The 14,398-nt window shown below is 40.7% G+C and overlaps 1 protein-coding gene across 8 annotated transcripts in view; it reads left to right on the forward strand.

Moving 5' to 3' along the window:
- PID1 (phosphotyrosine interaction domain containing 1) overlaps window positions 1-14,398 on the forward strand; it is a 94,579-nt gene that overhangs the window by 61,288 nt on the left and 18,893 nt on the right. The gene's annotated exons all lie outside the window — the stretch shown is intronic.

Consider the following 14,398-nt stretch of genomic DNA (forward strand, 5'->3'; position numbering starts at 1 on the left):
AAATAGTTCATTAAACCTGTTAAAAGAAGAAGCTGCAGAACAGAGAATGGCAGTTTAAAATTCACTATGATTGAATACGTCTTGTGGTACTTGTTTATTTTTTGATATTTGTGTGTGCAGAGAGGCTCAATAGGCACTGTAGTGGTTGTTTACTGGTGGAAATACTCCCTTGCAATCACAGCTGGGGTAACTGCTTATACAGGCAGAGCCAATTGATGTTTGTGTATTGCATGTCCTGAGTAGGCTGTGGAACAGAAGTTATAAAAATGCTCTTAGGTGTTCCTTTCCAATGGCTTTTCTCACTCAAAGGAAATGTTTTTTGTTCTTTTGTTATATATTTTTATACTTATTTGCTTCTTGGCACTCAGTTCCCCATAAAATAAACATCTATGTTTAAAAATATTTTTTTCGAGAGGTTGTCATAAAATGCATATGGTTGTGATGGTATTAATTTAAAATTACATGTTCCAAAAGATCCCACAGAGGTGAACTTGTTTGAGAAATAGTCTATCTCCATACAATGGAACATATGTTTACTTCAAGAATGTTGCTAACTCTGGGGATATTACCAATGAGAGAGGCAGCAAAAGTGAATCATTCACACGTTTGGAGGAGTGCTTTGGGTTTTTTGTAAGCCTGTGGTTTGTGTTTGAGATACATGGAGTAGTACAAGCATTTTGGTTAGTCCAGGCTTGCCTCCCCTTTACTTGTGTGTGCTGAACTATTTGTCTCTCATCTGCACTTGGCTTACATGGGGTAAAACAAATGGACCTTGATCATCATCTTTTTCTCTATTTGACCTCCAGCAGCAGATGCCTTGAAAAAGGAGAAACTGAAAAGTAGACAAAAAGAAATTTGCACCTGGCTGATTGCTTGGTGCCTAAGGGGTGTGGGATAAGTCCTGATCTCAGCTGGTGATCATCTTATGAATCCTCTTATCCTTCAAGCATGAGATTTGATTACCTCAGGTCTTTCTGTTCATGCTCACATAGCTGTAAATATAACACCTGCTGTGTTACCTAACTTTGTAAAATTACCTATTTTATAACCCTTCGACCAAGGAAGTACACTTGGCTAAAACAGGGAGCCTCTTTGTCTCAGCCCATAACATCAAGCCAGACAAAGTAAAAGTGATTTTTCCTGCTGTGACCTCTGCAAAAGCTCAGAGACATCTGCTATGCACTCTTCCTTAGGCAGAGGTGTTCTGCTCTGCCTGTGCTGTTCCCAGTATAGTATATGATGCATACATGGCAATAAAAATACATTCAAAGTTAAAGAGACCAAAATGACTGCAGCTTCTGGTGATCTTGTAAATTGCTTAGTTGTGCAGTCTGGAGGGTGAGTGTGAATGAGAGATGCACTCAAATCAGCACTGAGATATTTGAAATACCTCTGAATCCTCTGTGATTAGCAGAACATGTAGAAGGATACTCTTGACCATAGGAAATACCTCCTTGTTCTTACTGAGGGCTTAGATTATGGGTTACAAAATAAACTTTAAATCCTGTGCATATAAAACTTGATTCTCTGTGTTTCTCCTTGAATGTAATACCTACAGAAAATGTCATGTGAAATGCAAGGGCAATTACAAAGTCTTGCTTGCAGAAGGGAATATTGTAAATTATTGATAAATGACTGTAGGCATATAGGCTATAGACACAGCAATCCTTACTGCCAGTCCTGAAATACAGCAGCACAGTTCAATTGTATTGTGCTGTAAATTTATGCAAATTAATTGTCTTTCATACTGAGGAAAGCTGTTTTCACTCTGGGCAGGATGACATGACTCTGACGTCTCATCCTGTTTTTTCCTCCCCTTTTCCCTCCACCCTGATCTCTGGGCGTACACTTGCATTGTTTTTTTTTTTTTTTGTTTTTCCCCTCCAGTCCCTCTCTGTATTCCAGACAAGGAACCTGTTTTTAATTTTCATGTGTCATGTCTGTCTCATAAAACACACACACTGGATCATATGACTGTTGTGCAATATTTGAGAGCTGTTGAAATGAATATCACATAGAAGGCCTTGTAAAGTCATCTTGAAATAAACTGTACCAAGTTTCAATTTTGAAAGGGGCAATAATTCCGTGCAGATGGGAGAAGTAAAGATACTCTGACCATGAATAACAAGTACATTTAAAACCAGTCCTTGTAGCTTTCACCCCAGTCACTGTCACATGGGCAAGTGTGTTAGGGAGTGCTGTCTCAGCCCCTCGAAGGGAATATGGAGGGGTGGTTCTTCTGCTCTGCCGTGGGCTGCATTCAGCATTGTGGTGGCCCCTGTGCTGTGCATGGAAGAGATTGGCCAATCTAGCACTGACCCAAAGTATCATCTTTGGATCACAGGCAGGGTCGAATTATGAAACAGCTACAAATAAGTTGTGTTTTTCTGCCCTGTCTTAAGGCTCTGTATGACTAATGATTTAATAAGATTTTATTTTGCACATGCACATGCAGGCATAGCATTTTTGTCTGGTGTATGAGCTCAGTAATGCAGTTTCAGGAGGTCTGTGAGAATCGGGCAAGGGAAGAAGATCCTTCATGGATGTAACTCTTGTGAATGAGGGACACCACTGTGTAATTAATTCACTTTTGAAGTCAGTGCTGTATGTTTTCTGAGTGGGTTGCAGCAGGAATAAGTACAGGAGTTTTAACTAAGTAGTCCAGATGAGAGCATGTTTTTGCTCCCAGTCACTCGTACAGTAATACACTTTGTAACAAGAGATCCCAGAGGGCCATCTTGCAGGTACACACATCTCTACTAAGTGGAAAGCTGTGGGGATTTTAATGATGGGTGTTGCTGCTTAGTTGCCAGGCTGATCTGGTAAGAACTTGTTTTCCTAGGAGTCCTGTAACATCAGCTCCACAGCACCTATTGTAGCAGGACCCAAAGCATTTTCAGTCTCTTTTCCCTGAAAATGGTGAATTGGAGCCAAACCCAGACCCTTCTCTACTCTCTTCCCTGCCTCTTAGCTGAAGTAGCACAGGAATGAATCAAGCTGATGATGAAGCTTGATTTTTCAACTTATATTGAAAGAACAACAGAAACTGTAAAACATGTAGGATTTATAGAAGCAAACCCCAATCTTTTCTACATAAGTGTGAACCTGTTGTGCAAGGGCTTTAGATACAGTGCAGAACAGGAGTGTACCTATTGAGTGCCCACATGGAGGGAAGGGGCTCTGCAGCTATGTGACGACTGACAGCACATCCTCATTTTGAGATGACTGTTGCCTTCAGGATAATTTCATATTCCTGTCCTACAGAATATAAATAGTGTCAGGAAGTTCACAGAAAAGTCTGTTAACCTGGACCACATATACACAGTCTCTTCTTGTTACTTCTATTATTATACACATCTGTCTCATTTGAGAAAATGTCCTTTGCTTTTCTCTTGTGCTTTGTTTCTTGATTTGTTGTCATCTGGGCATGTTGAATTATAGATGGCTTTCATGAATGGAATAACAAGGGATGGACAGCAAGGGCACCCAAGCTGTCACATTGTTTCATTTTCTTTCCTGAGTGGGCTTTCACGGTATTGGGCTGGGTAAGGCCTGGAGGTGAGCAGAATATGCTCTTCATATCTGACATGCCTCCTGAGTTTTGGTTGGCTCCTGTATTTTAACAAACTCTTGCTTGATTAAAATGGCTTCTAGGCCATTCCTTCTACCTCTCCTTTAAAGATTGTCTATTTTGCTTTCAGATTGAGAGCAGAGATATGAAAAGTGCCCTTTACTGCTTCTGGACATGGATACCAGAAGAAAGAAAAACATCACGACCTCCTAAATTTGTTTTAAAGGCTACTCATTTAGCGCAGAATTGCAGTCCTGTGGTACCAGGGGTGAGAGCATCTTGCAGTGACACAGCTTGGAGAGCTGGGGCTGCCTGCCCAGTCCATAGCTGAGGGCAGCTGTTGGTGTGGGCTTTACAGAGAACTTTATGGTATTTCTTTCTGGCTTTCTTTCTTTCTCAGCCAGGAGGGCTGAGCTATTTGTCTCCATGCTTGTCCCTGCTGAATACTGTATTTGCCAAGGCTGGCACCCAAACAGACTGCAGAGGCAGAAGCAGGAGGTTTTAAAGATCATATCTCATGGTCCTGAAAACTTCTTTTTAAAACACTAAATTTTTGGTGGTTCTTTCTGGGCAGTCTTTTAGGGGAGAGAAGTGCTCAGTGAAAAGTACTGTCTGGGCAAGAAATGCTGATTAAAATACAGCTTGCCTTATGGAGCTATCTTAGTAAGGAGGAGGGAGTCTTTGTGTCGCTCAGTGGAAGCAATTGTTTGGCAAGATTAAGAGGTTTTGGTTCTTAACATGCAGTTTTTTTTTTTTTAAGAAAAACTGGTGTACTGTGCTCTGAAAAACCAAAAGAAGTGTCATAACTGTCTTCTCCCTCCTCTCCAGGTTCAGGAGAGGAGAAGGGAATGCAGCACACAGGTTTCTAACTGATCAGAGCATGGTATGGCAGCTGCAAACACTTTGCTGTCGGGTGGAGAGGTAATTTCAGCACTTCTGTGTGCTGATGTTTTGCAAACTGCCATTGTTTCAGAGGCACTTTTTCCACATGTGCATACTTGTAAAAAGCAAAATATTTTTACTTGGGATTCTTGGACTCCCCTTTGAACTTCTTGTGTTGTACTGAGATTCTTGGACTTCTTCAGGTTTTTGTAGAGTTCCTTCGCACTGACTCAGAGGAAGATTTCATATATGTGGTAGCAAATTATAGTCTGACAGGATGGTAGAAACCTGGAGTTGTTCCAGCACAGTAACTGAATCAAAATCTGAAATGGAATTACACTGCTATTTCTAGATACTTTTCATGATTCTGTTCTAATTTGCTTTATCTTGCACTGTATTATGTTTTAACAATGCTCAGAATAAAACAGAATTGTTTTTATCATTAGTATTTTAAGAAAAATTGTGGCTTTGACTAACTATTTTCACATCTGGGTCCGTGTTACATGTGTGGTATTTTCTCCATGTTACACCTGCATATAGCCAAGCACAGGAGTATGGACATGGCACCATGCCCATGGTGAGAGCTGCCCACAGACAGAGCATCTCTACCTATTCTTGGGCATTTTCTTCCACTTTGTCTTGCTCTGGATTTTTGCTTTGCAGGATAAGTGGCCATCGTATACCCAGAAGAGGTAGTGTTTGCAGGCTGCATGAGTCTGTGGTGATGCAAACCTGCAGAGTATCTTTTTTTAGAGTACCTTGTACTATTTCTATTTAAACAAGTTCTGGCTGCTAGAAGATGCAGGTTGCAAATGTGAGCTGTCAGGTCTTTGGCATTCAGTTTTGGATCATGGTGACTAACCAATTACAACCACATTTAGAACTCTCCTTTTTGTATTTTTTTCCCTTTTCTTTCCTTTTGTCTTGTCTTATTTCCCCACGTTGTGGTTTAAGCATTGCCATGGATCACAGTGGTGTAATTGCTTCATCCCAAATCACTGGGATGATGCTATTGGGTTATCCAACAGAACAAACTCTGGTTGGCTTGACTGTAATTTTGCCTTATTTAAGGAGCAGTTCCTAAACAAAATACTGAGAGTAATTAGTATCTAATTTTAACATTATCATAGTCTCAGAAAGTATTAAAACCCCTCCACAGCTATAAAACTACCATAACTAGAATGACAGAGATCTCTTCACTCTTAGTGCAGGCTGAGATGAGCCCTACTTCCTGGGGTCTTTGCAGTGGTGGGGAGGTAGGTCCCAGGTAGGTCCCTTCTTTGAGTCACTCTTTTGCTAAGGTGACAAGTAACCATGCTCAGCCCACTGGCTGCGGCTGCCAGCGCTGCTGGAGGGGGGGCCTGTTAGTTCGAGGAGGTGTCCTGCAGTAAATAGTAAGTGTGTGGCAACTTATATTTTTATTGTTGTATTTCAAGACGAAGAGGTATATGGTTTCTGATATCAGGATAGGTATTGCCACATATGCCACAGATGGTTTGCTGGATCACTGGGTTAGAAATGAGGTAGGCTATCTTTCTTTCAAAAGATATAGAAAAAAGAAAAGTAGGAGTATTTAAAAGATGAGCTGAATTCTGGAAGAAGTCTTTAAGTAATCAAACAAATATATTTACGTATTTTATATTTCTTGAAAATTACTTTCTCTTTTGATAACAATTCAGGGAACCCTTTCTAATTTTCATGATTGAGAAAATGTGTTGTAATGCCTGATTTTTAAGATTTTTTGAAAAGATGTGCATTTCTGTATATGTCTGTATATAATATAAACATTTAACACCTATTTCAATGGCATGAAATAATCTTTTGGTTAGTGATTCTTCCATACAAAAGTCTCCTGCTGAAGACAATAGAAATTCTGTGCACAGACCCACTGGGGGCTTGGGCAGCAGTGGCCTCAAGGAAAAATCCTAAATTCTTTCAAGATTACGTGTTTTGACTATAATGTTTCAGTGTTGTCCTTGTAGTTTAGTCATTCTTACAGTAAGTTAACAATGGGTTTTCTGCTTGGATCTCTATAATGATTTCTGCAAAGCTCGGTGAATTTGCTTTCCTATGTGGTTGTGTGCCATGTGGGGGTTTTAATTTTGCCCCAAGCTCAGCCTAAATGACTTCATTTAAATGCATTTCACATCAAAGTCATAGCAAACACAAATGTTTTCCTTGGTTTTTAATGACATTACAAAACTGGCAAAACATTATTTAACCCTGGACCAGTGCTCCCCCACCTAAGAAAAATTGCTACCAGTTACCTGGATTTGCAGAACCGGGTGGAAAAATAATACGGTTTATGGAGATGGAAATGAGAAAAGATGGAGATCTGGGAGAAGAAATTCATCTTCTCCCAAAAGCTTTAAGGCCTTCTTGAGGCACCTCCTGGTTTTCTAATCCCTTCCATGACAGAGGTACTTTTGATGCACCGTAAATGATGCTTATCAATTGAAATGGAAATCCATTATTTACCTTAGGGGCTGGCAGTTATCAAATAGGCATCCGTGATGAAAGACCTGCACTTCAAGGAGCTCATCTGCAGCAGCTTAGCTTGGAAGCCTTGATGGTTTTATCCCTGGAGCTAGAGAGGACCACGGGTGTTCCTGAGAGCACTCTGTCTGTGCTATATTAACTGCAGTGTAACGTGTCCCTGAATTATCCACCTTTGCCAGCGTGGAATCAATTGCTCTTTCCGTCAGTGCAAATCCAGCGCCGTTGGAAGGGCCCTTGGAAGATTTGTGAGGCATTCTGATAATTGTAAGGATAAATCGCTTTCCTGCTTAGCTGAGGAATCCTTTAATTATGCTGTTGGAGGATTCGCATGGGTGTAGCTTCAGTTGGCTGCTCAGGACAGACAGCATCAGCTGATGCTTGGAGGAGGGAGGGATGCTCTTTCTTCTCTGTCCACATCTAGGCAGGCACTGCTCTGCATAGGGAGTCACAGCAGGTGGTGGGGAAGGAGGTACCTACAATCAAACCAAGCTGGATTTTAAAATGTGGGGTCATAGGCTGTAGGAAAACTCTTGATCCTGGCAGGTTTCTGTGCTGCCTTCTGTACTGCATAGGGAGCAGGTTGTGAAGGGAGCATCAGGAGTGCAGAGCGTGTGGTCTGCGGTCCTTGCATGCTTCCCAGCAAGAAGAGGGGGGAAGCCTGGCACTCACCTCTGCAATGCATTTCCTATGGCAGCTCCTTGAGCCTCAGAATGAGCTGCTGCAGCCACAGCCTCTGGCAGAATGTTTTCCTATTTCCCTGCAAGTCTTTCTAAAGGCATGATCTACTGAACACAGTTAGTTTCTCTCAGTAGGGTTTTGTGCGTGACTTCTGCAATCTCCAGAGGATAGAAAACGTGGAAAATATTTTCTACTTTCTGCAGAGTTTCTTTCATTGTGCAATTGCTTTCCAGTTATCCTGCAGGTTGCTGTCTGGGCAATCCCACTCTGCTGTGTGGCACAGGGTTAGAGGATCGAGGATGTGTCCCCACTGTGATGCACCAGTGGGTGCCTTGCAGCCAGACTCATGGCTGTGCAGCCAGCACAGCATGTGTGGGAGCACAGTAGGACTGGGGGCATGAGGGGAGGATGTCACCTGGTCATAGCAGGCTTCATGGCTGGTGTCAAAAGCTGTGCAGAGCTGGTGCAGGCTCATTTGGAAAAGTCTTTCTATTTTTGCCTGACTTCACTGTATGTTTTACTAAGTCATAGCAATTTTATGGTCGAAATTAAGTCATCTGCCCACTTGGAAAACACTCTAGTATTGGTTTTACAATATCTTCAGTTTTCTTAGCTATGATTCTCCAGGGAAATCCCTGAGGAATCTCTGCAAGCCTAGTTGTGAAATTATGTGGGGTTTATTGATTTTCACAGGATAGATCTCTGATTTCCCATTATGTGCAGTATAAAACATCTTCACTTACCTGTGCTGTCAGGGACGTTGGCCAGCAATGAGATAATACACACTTGTGGAAACAGACTTATTACTTAAAATTTGAGAGCAGGAGGTGACTATATTAATTGCTATGATATAAAACACCCCATATAAAAATGTTTAGGACTGCTGTGCATTCTTTAGGGTATGTATAGAAGTGAAGACCTGGGTTAATGACTTTGTTCAGTAATTGCAGTATGGTTCATATTTAGCCAAGGTGAATCAAATCACCTGTAATGATGAAATAGGAGCAGCACCATTTGTGACAGTTACAGCTTTAGTTTAGCAGGTTATTGTGCATGAAATTAGTTAGTAACTAATGAGTCTGTATGCAATGATATGCTAAGATAACATCTGGTTTATGTTTTTCTGCTTAGTGTTCTTGGCTGTATTGCAAAAGAAGATGCACCTTCTCTATGACAGTCAGTTGGATTTTCCAGCTGCCAAGTCACAGAGCAAACTCATTTTAGCCCTTATATTTCTGGCTGTGAATCAAAAGTTACTCAGCTGATTTCAAAGCAGCTATTTCATATATGTCTGCATATATATCTGATGGAATGATCCATCCTGTCATCCCATGTAAAGAGATCTGTCCATCTCCCCATATATTGTACCATATGAACTAATCTTGGCAATGGAAGCTTTATCTGTTTCAATGCAGACTTAGGAAATGATGACTCCTGTGATTTTTTTGCAGTTATCTTTCTCTCTGACTTTCCCTCAGGCATTCTAGTATTATCTTTCTAGAGGAGATTTCATCAGCAGACATTAGGAATAAGGAAAGAGTTGCATGATATGAGTCATTAAATAGCAATAAAGAAAAAAATAGTGATAAACTAGAGCTGTCTCAGAACAGGAACCACCTATTGTGAATTTTCAGGATTTTTGTTTGCTTATGCTAAATGTTGGCCTCTCTATCTAAATGAAAAGCTGAAAAATGGGCTGCTGAATGGACAAAGCACAGTTTCGCAATTAGTAAAAGCTTTGGTCATGTCACAGAAGTGACTTAAATGTCCCTATCTTATTCCTTCCATATTTTCATTTCATTTGTCTTAGGTTTATTGCTTACCAAGATATGAATTGCATTTTGGAGGGGTGTAAGGGCTGTATTAGCAGCTTATTTTGACTACCATCTTTAGCTCCTAGGAAAAAAAAAAGAGTGCAAAATCCCACTTAAGATCTGTCTGTTGCAGTGAATTATTTCTGTTCTTCCAGAAGGCTGCAGCGTAGAGGGCAGAGTTGAATCCTCTGTGGGGGGCTACTCAGAGACATTTGAGAGGATGGCTGAGCTGTGTCCTGGAAGGGAAGAATATAGGTGGTCTATTTGCAAATGAACTTGAGGGGCAGATTAAGCAGCAGTTTGACCATGGCATCCTGTTTTGCCAAGCTGAGCTGCTGCTGCTGGGGCAGATGTGGCACAGCTGTGGGCATGGGGCATGCATGTGGCAGCTCTCTGAGCTGCCTTGGCAGTGAACAGTCCTTACTGTACATCAGCCCTCAGAATGTTAATATTTAAGGGGTTCTGCTGGGGATTAAAGCTCTTTCAAGAGCCTTCTGTTTATAAGCACAAAAGTCAATGTTTCCTATTATACAGAGAGTGTGAGGTAGGTTCCTGTGCTTAAGCACTTCACTGAAGTCACATGAAAAGTGCAAGGAGTTGGTGAGCTCAGCTTGGTGCTCCTCACTGGGCTCTTGACCGCTTTGGCTCAGCTTTCTGTTCCCATGGCAGGGAGCTCTGTGGGGTCGTCCCAGCCCACCACTGGCCTCCTCCAGCTTGAAAAGGTTAGATGTCAGTCTCCCTGAAATTTGGTTGTGGCAGGTATCTCAGGTGTGCAGTTACCATCTCAGGTGTGCAATTCATATCTCAGGTGTGTAGCTCACCTACTCTAAGCAAATCATATCCCTTTTTTTAATTTTCAAGTGCTGAATAACACAGAATGCATCTGCCTGCAGTTGTTCACTGGTTGGACCACATTTTTTATTAGAACACAGGGATTTAAAGGTATTTGGAATATACTGGTTTTGATAACTTTGAGGGCAAAACCAGATGATGGCTTTGTAGCTGATTTGATGGAAATGCTGGCATCCTTTAGGACCCTGCTAGCACCTCCTCTGTGTAAGGATGATGTGGTTTCAGCACACTGTCACTGTTAGTTTGCCACTTTCTGGTTTAAGAAAACGATGCTACAAAGAACCTTCTGCATGTCAGAGCTGCTTCTCATGCTACTTCTTCTGATGAAATCATAGGGAACAGTGAGCTCACAGATTTTTTACAAAAATCAGGTAGGATTTTTCTTTTTTTTTTTTTTTTTGTGATGACTTCACATTGTTCCTTTTTTTTTTTTCCTCTTTTGAAAGCAATGTTTTTGGTACCACAGTACAGGCACAGTTGTGGTGACCTTACTTTGTATCCCTGTGAATATTTCCAGCATCCCAGGCTCTGCTGAAGTGAGCAATGCAAACACACATTCCAGCAGGCCCGGAGCCTCTGAGGTTTGCCCACATGGGTACAAGTCTCCTGTGCAGCAACTTTTGGTTTTACAGGCAGTTTCTTGTTCCCATAGACTGATGCCCATGTATGAGTCATGTCCCAGCAGAAGCCTTGCCCAGTGGTGTGGATTGATGCAGGATGAGTTAATGTCTTGTTGAATTAAGAATGCATTGTCTTTTCCTGCCTTGTGTTATATTTGACAGTTGTTTCTGGTGTGATATCGACTTATAATCAGATAGTACTTTTCCTCTCTTTAAACCAGTGTAGATGGGTAATTGAAGAACACTGAATACTAATTTGACCTATTTGGAGTTTATTCAGATAGCCATGTAAAAGTGATTAAAGTTCTTAAATGCAGTGTGAGCCATTTTTTACCCTTGAAAGAAAACAAGAGGCAAAAAAAAAAGTTCTGGGAAGAGCTGGCTAGCAATTTGGAAAGCTTACAGTAAAGGTATTAATAATAAAGGATGTTTGATATTTTTTTGATGTAATGAAATCTCATTTCAATAGTTACAGTTCTTCATGCAAGATAATCACTTCTGCTCTCCATTCCTATATACTGTACTATCCAGCAGGAAAAGGAACAGTGCAACTAACTCGATTGTGAGGAACTTTTTAAATTTAGGAGTGATTTTTTTCTTATTCTCTGAATGATGAAAGATATTAGTCATGCATAAACTAATTTTCTCCATCTTTTAACCACCTGCTGCCTGGGTGGTGTTTATGCTGAATGTGAGTGCTGTTGCTGGCTGCTGTTGCAGTTGTAATAAATAAAAACAAGTAGGAACACAAAAATCCCCATTGCACCTCAGTGTCTGGGAGGCAGCTGAGTAAGAGGAAGTGGATGTTTTCTGATGGTACAGGAAGTGCTTTGCCCTTGAAACCGGCCAGGTCAGAGTGATGCAAATTCAGCACTGGCCTGGAGTTATGTCATATTGTGAATAAATAAATAAATAGTAATTCATTCTCCTGTGATGGTAGTGTACAAGTGGTAAAGATACTCCCACTTTTATAAAGTTCTGTTTGCCTGCTCCACCCTAGTTTCTGATTCCTTCTTAATTTAGAATAGGCACATTTGTTTATGTAGAGAAACTTGATTATTTAGGTTTAAAATTAAATAAGTTTCACAGTGCTAAGGATTCAAAGATATCCACTGGTAAGGATGGGCTGCAGGTCCCTCTCTGTGTGTTGTGCACAGGGGACATGTTTGTTGCAGCTGGATTTTTTCTGAAATGAGAGGTGAGGTTCAGCTTGTTGAGCTGGAGGCTCTCTGCCACACTGAGGATGTGTTGACTGTCACCAGGGTTTCATGACCCCAGTTTATATGAGGAATAAAAACGTTCCTCATTGTGTTAGGCTGTCAGGTAAATGAAGGCAGAATGACTGTTTCCAAATCCAGTGTATCTCAAACTTAGACTCTACCACATGACTTGACTGGTGTTAGGGAGGTGTCTGCTGACAGAAGAGTGTTTGTATTTGGCCACCGAGTGGCACTCCAGACCCAGCAATATAAGAGAGGAAGGGTTTGTTTCTGCCATCAGGGCTCTAAAATACAATAATTTGCAAGCCTGTAGACACCATCAAATCAAATTGAACTGCTGAAGGTTAAATTACTATCTTCAGAAATGTTGTTATAATATCCATCTTGACATTTCATTATCCCAGTACAATATAAATATCAAATTTGATTAGCTGTCAAGCAGTAAGAAAAATAAACCAAAATATTCCCATCATTTTTACTCCAGGAAAAATAGTAGGGTATATCATAAAAAATAGTGGGTTGCCAAGGGCAGATCAAAGTTTGAAAATATCCATTGAAAGTGGTATTTGGTTGGGTAGCTAGAATATTTTTGCTTCCAGAAGGTGCCATTATGAAGAGTGTTGGTGTTGAAGGCAGATGTTCAAGCTGCTGCATCCATTGCCATAACCTAGTTTGGTTTGGGCAGTGGTAGCTTTTTCTTCCAGCTTTGGTGATGCTTCCAAGATTCATTTCAAGACTGAGATTTTCACTATGTTTACAGGACCAAAAGCTCCCAGTAGTTTGAGTAAGTTGTTTTTTAATCATGCAGAATGCAAATAAAACATCATGTTCACTTTCTTGGCAAAACCATTTATGGACAACTGGCTGTACCCATATTTCTAAATTAAGATACTATAGGTCAGGCAAACCTTTGGTGTGAAACGAATTTGAGTCACCCTAAATTTGAATATGGTGCTTTGTACTGGAATTTAAGCAGTGCAATATTTAAAACATTATTCAGTGTCATAACAAGTCATCCATCATACTCTGTGGCTCTAGAACTGTTTATAACAATTTTTATTTCTGTGAACTGTGTCTAGTTCATGCTACAATTACTATTCAAACTACCTGACATCAACCTAATTCTCTCTTGTTAGATTAATGGGCAATTCCAGCCTACTGTTTTGCATATATGACTGTGAAGGCGGCTGTTGGGACTTTAGCAATATTTCTGAATAAATGCACTTGATAGAATTCTAGTTCCTAGTGAAGATAAGATATCTCTGCAGCTAAGAAAGAATTACAATTCCCTCTGGAGCTGTGTGTGTCACAGAACATTGTTAAGTTTAACAACTGTGTTTGACAAAGTGGGAAAAGTTGGTCCCATGCACTGCTGATTGTTTCCTTGTTTCACCTGGTGTCTGGTAGTGATCACACAGCCCCAGGAAGGACTAATGACTGTAGCTTCAGTGGCATTGTGTGGCTACAGATTGGCATTGGGCACAGACATCATCCAGCTTTCTCTAAACAGTCTTTTTAAATGTCACCTTCCTGTGATGGGAGGCCACGTCAGACCAGGACTGAAATTTCAGTTTCTTACTTTTTTTTTAAAGTTATGTTAAATGCTCTGGTGATGGTAGGCACTTTCTCTGACTTCCTGGGATTTCCAGATATTGTTGTTTGCTGTCTTAGTATACAATGTCTTTCCCCCTTTTTTTGCCTCCTCTGTCATCTTGTAGTGATCTCATGCCTTTCACAATAACTTCTGTGAACTTAACTCACTAATCTAGCTTTCCCATCAAGTGTGTCATGTCTTTGTGGCCATGAGCTTTCCTTTCCAAGGGGTTTGATCATGCTGGAAGTGTTTATGAGCCAGCAGAATTAATTTTGATCCTGTTCAATTTTGGTGCAATTATACCTATTACAATGGTGCCTGAACCACATTAGGGCTAAGCAGAGTATTTATCTTGGCTTCTGGTTCTTACTCACACTGTGGCACTACAGCTTTACTTTCATCTCTTTTGGGAGATGCTGTAGTAGTACCCCCACATTTCCCTACATGACCTCAATGTATACTGTGTTCTGCATAAACCTGGTGTATCAGCATCTAGTTCTATGTGCTAAACACAGATTTCCTCACTGAAAAACACAGTTTATAAAGGCTTTTTTAGTTTTTTTGTCAGGAATCTGTGAGCTTTCCAGATTTTAATTTCAGTCAGAGACATTTGATGTGAATGACCATGGACTGTGCTGCTGAAGACAATGGTGAGGGAGTAAGTATCT

This window comes from Anomalospiza imberbis, chromosome 10 (genome assembly GCF_031753505.1).
Source record: "Anomalospiza imberbis isolate Cuckoo-Finch-1a 21T00152 chromosome 10, ASM3175350v1, whole genome shotgun sequence".
Classification (NCBI taxonomy): domain Eukaryota; kingdom Metazoa; phylum Chordata; class Aves; order Passeriformes; family Viduidae; genus Anomalospiza; species Anomalospiza imberbis.